General features: G+C 32.6%; 1 long non-coding RNA gene across 2 annotated transcripts; it reads left to right on the forward strand.

Annotated features, from left to right (window-relative positions):
- The first annotated feature begins 997 nt into the window (after nt 1-997).
- Nucleotides 998-4,482, forward strand: LOC120074767. 2 transcript variants are annotated; one of them, XR_005481061.1, is made up of 4 exons: nt 998-1,553; nt 3,065-4,053; nt 4,142-4,220; nt 4,295-4,473. It is a non-coding gene; the product is annotated as an uncharacterized LOC120074767 (long non-coding RNA). The 2 variants fall into 2 exon arrangements; XR_005481059.1 differs by lacking the exon at nt 998-1,553 and having other exon boundaries at nt 1,833-4,053; nt 4,295-4,482.
- Nucleotides 4,483-4,727: the final 245 nt, after the last annotated feature.

The following is a 4,727-nucleotide window of genomic DNA, read 5'->3' on the forward strand; positions in this document are numbered from 1 at the left end:
GGATGGTGTTGATTAATCTTCCTCCATGAAACACTAAGAGAACAGTTCGCTTTGAAAAAAAAAATTAAAAGAGAAGAAAAGTTTTTCTCCTCCATCTCCTCCCCTCCATCTCATTTCCTCTTCCAAAACCCTAAGGCAGAGCTCACACCTCATTCCATTCTCAATCCATAAGGAGAATACAGGAGGTTTCGTTTGGTGGTGTCCCTTTTGGAGAAGGAGATCCATTCGTGACTTGCTCGAGGGATTCTTGAAGAATAGTCTTCAAAGATAAGGGTTTTTGAAACCCTAAGTTTTCATTTATTAAAGCATGCTATAATTTATGTAAATGCATATCTTGTTCTTGATTTACTGTAAAACTTACATTCAATGAAAAATAGATTTAGAACGATCTTGCTTCTGTTCAAGGTTCTCTCCTCAAGGAGTTCCTTCAACATGATATAATTAATTTAATTTAATTTAATTATATACAATATAATTAGTATAGTGTATTTGATATATTATAAAATGAAGTTTATTTTAAGAGAAAATAAATATTTGAATATGATTCAAATATTAATTGTATGGATTAGATTCATATAATTAAATTTCATATAAATTTGATTTATATTAAATATCATAAATGACTAATAGAATTCAAACTATAGGTTATACTGTATTTGATACAATACAAAAACTATAGATTATGTGTTATATTCAATATAACATATAGTTTAATATATAATATATGTAGGTTGGCAAAAAAAACCCCGTAGGGGCAGGTCCCTCGTTGGGTCGGGGATTCCCCGGTTTGACCAGGGATGGGGTCAAACCAGAAAATTTATTCGGGCCCGTCAGGGACGGGGATAGTATCCCACCCTGACCCCTACCCCGACCCCTACCCCGAATTTATATATATATTTTAGAAATTTTATAAAACATATTAATTTGTTATATATGTAATATGTTTATAAAAAGATTCCAAATGAAAAAGTAAAAAATCCCAAAAGTCCAAAAATTTAAAAAAAAAAAAAAAAAAAACCCAAAATATTTTCCTTTCCTCCTTCCTTTCTGCCAAAAATACTAAATCCCTAAAATAAATCCCTAAAATGATAGTAAGCCTACTGCCGAATCCAGCTCCCTCTACATCCACTACTTCAGGTGATTCGTTGAAGCTGTGATTCGTGAAGATTCTTCAGCCATTGAAGATAGTGAAGACAGCATCAGCCATTGAAGTCTGAAGACAGTCGGAGTCTCCAGCCTCTGCGTCCGGCGTCCCCCCAGTTTGCATCGACAGTCAGAGTCTCCAGGTGAAGAGACTTGATTCGTGAAGCTCAGTCGACAGTCCGACGTCCGCCCAGTACGCCCAGTCCGCGTGGAAGTCCTGATTCGTGAAGCTCCGCCCAGTCCATCACTTTCAGGTGAAGAAACTTCCAGCGTCCGCCCGTCGGAGTCAAGAGTCAACAATCAGAGTCGACAGTCAATAGTCGGAGTCTCCAGTCCGGCGTCCACCCAGTCCGCCCAGTCCGCGTTGAAGTCGTGATTCGTGAAGCTCCACGTGCGTCCGCCACTTTCAGGTGAAGACTCTTCCGGCTTGAACTTTGTTTAGATCATGAATCTTTGTTTTTTTTTTTTTTTATTATATATTTTGACATTGTTTTTCCTTTGAAAAAAACAGACTTTGTGCTATTTCAAAATTTCTTTTGTTCTCTGGTTTGGCTGTTTGATATTTTTGAAAAGTATGCTTGAAATTAGTAAATAATATGTTTGAAAAATATGTTTGTGTATGTTTGATATTTGAATGTTTTGAATTTTAGGCTTGAATATGTTTGAAAAATATGTTTGTGTATGTTTGATATTTGAATGTTTTGAATTTTAGGCTTGAATATGTTTGAAAAATATGTTTGTATATATTTGATATTTGAATGTTTTGAATTTTAGGTTTGGAAAATATGTTTGTGTATGTTTTAAATTTGAATGCTTTCAATTTTGGGGTTGAATGCTTTGAATATGTTTTGAATGCTTTGAAAAATGAAGTCCAAGTCTAAAGAGGAGTTTTTAAATTAAATTTTTGGTAGGTTGAAAACAATATCTTCATCACCTTCTACAAATAAAGATTCTACAAATCCAATTCCAAGTCCAATCCCAGATCCAACCCCAGATTCAACCCCAAATTCAACCCCAAATTCAACCCCAAATTTAACTCCATACTCATCGAATGATGATAATTTTAATGTTGGTAATTGTGTTATTCTTGATGAGGATATTGAGAAGAGATCTTTAAAGAGGAGATTGACATCTGTTGTTTGGAACCATTTTAAGAAACAAAAAATAGATGGAGTAGACAAGGCAGTTTTTAATAATTGCAAACGAAAATTAGGGGGTGAAAGTAAAAATGGAACCAAACATTTGCATGATCATATTAAGATATGCTCATATAAAGGACAAAAGGACATACGACAATCCCTATTGAATCTTAATAGAGAGAAGAATAATACATTGAGTTTATATAACTTCGATCAGGAAGCTGCAAAAAAAGCATTAGCTAGGATGATACTAATACATGAATATCCTCTCTCAATAGTTGAGCATGAAGGTTTTAGGGAATTTTGTAATGTCATCCAACTATTATTTAAGATGGTGTCAAGAAACACAATAAAGAAGGAGATTTTGAAAATTTATGAGACTGAAGAGTTGAAAACCATGACATTATTGAATGAGATCAAAGGAAAGATTGCCCTTACAACGGACATGTGGACTTCCAACCACCAAACAAAAGATTATATGGCTGTCATTGCTCATTTTGTTGATGAAAGTTGGGTTTTGCAAAACAAAATAATCAGGTTTATATATGTTCCTTCTCCACATACTTCTGAGATGCTTCATGAAGAAATAATAGAATGTCTGTTAGATTGGAATATTGATCGAAAATTTTCATTAGTAACTGTAGATAATTGTAGTACCAATGACTCTAAGGTTAATATGCTTGTTGATAGTTTGTGTGAAAACTTAATATTGGATGGGAGTTTATTTCATATGCGGTGTTGTGCTCATATTCTGAAATTGATTGTGAAATATGGGTTGGCAGTAATAGGAGATGGGATCGTTAGAGTACGTAGTAGTGTGTCTTTTTGGGTGCATACACAAAAAAGAGGAGAAATTTGAGGAAACTGCTCGACAGTTAAATGTTTATGATGGTAAGATGTTGAGTCTTGATTGTTGTACTAGGTAGAATTCTACCTATTTTATGTTAGCCACTGCATTAAAGTACAAAGATGTTTTTTATCGATTAAAACAACGAGAACTAAAGTACAAGTGTTTGCCTTTGGATCAAGATTGGGTATTAGCAAAAAAGATATGTGAGAAACTGTAATATTTCATCACGTGATTGAAATATTTTCTGGATCCAAATATCCTACTGCTAATCTTTTTTTCCCAAAAATTTGTAAATTGAAATTGGCTATTTCTGAGTGGACTAATTCTGGCATTCAAGAGATTAGAGACATGGCTTCAAATATGATGTCAAAGTTTGATAAGTATTGGAAGACAATTCATGGGGTAATGGCCATATAGATCCGTTGATTGAGTTTTACTTCCCTAGAATTTATGGAGATAGTTTTTTATTGAAGTGGAAAGAATTAAAAAATATTTTTTCAGATTTGGAAATAGAATATCAGCTGAAGCATGAAGGTGAAAGTAATGATTATCACACTAGAAATTTAAAGGGAACCTCACATAATATCGAATTTGATGATTTTAATGATTATGACTTGTTTATGTCAAATTCCAATAATATGAATCAGAAGCAACAGTTTGATGCATATTTGGATGAACCTGTCTTACCTCGAACATCCGATTTTGATATTTTGAGTTGGTGGAAATTGAATGGTGTCAAGTATCCAATTTTACAAGAAATTGCAAGAGACATATTAGACATCCTGTTATCTAGTGTTGCATCATAGTCTTCTTTTAGTACCTGTGGTAGGATTGTAAGCCCACATCGTCCACATCGTAACAAACGTCATCCAAAGACGATAGAGGTTTTGATGTGTGCTCAAAATTGGATTGCAACTTAAGGTTAGTTTGTTTATTTTGTTTTACACCTTTCTATCATTTAATATATTAATAAATATTTTCTTTTGTTACAAATATTTGACAATGTAAGGTACTAGCACGGAAAAAGAAATGGTTACACATTTAGCAACGATGCAGAAGATTCTGATGAAGATGGCGTGGTGACTAAGGTATGCTCGTCGTGGTCTAGTTTTTTTTTTTTTTTTTTTTGTGACATTATTTGTTTATTATATTTTAAATGTAGGAATGAATACAACTAAGGATGGGATGATGCCAAAAAAATCAAAAGATTTGATTGTGAAGTTATTGAAGAGAGAAGGACGAGTTTTATTAAATTTTAAGTTGTAAACTTATTTGAATGTATAAGACGTTTGCCTTTAATTGACTTCCTTATTCAAACTTTATTGAATTTTAAGTTGTAAAGTTATTTAATGAATTTGTTAGCTTTTAAATTGTCAATTGATTGTCAATTAATTGTCAATTGTGTTTATTTCATAGAATAGTCTATTGTTTTTTGTTCATTTGTTGTGCATTAGTTAAATTTCAAATAAAATCACTTGAATTAAAAAACGAGGAATTCGATAAACTTATTTAATGGATTTTTTAATCAAATATTTTATTAAATCCTTTTTAAATTTAATTAAGGAGGGAGATATAACTTCTTCCCCTTGTTTCTC

This window comes from Benincasa hispida, chromosome 3 (genome assembly GCF_009727055.1).
Source record: "Benincasa hispida cultivar B227 chromosome 3, ASM972705v1, whole genome shotgun sequence".
Taxonomy (NCBI): Eukaryota; Viridiplantae; Streptophyta; class Magnoliopsida; order Cucurbitales; family Cucurbitaceae; genus Benincasa; species Benincasa hispida.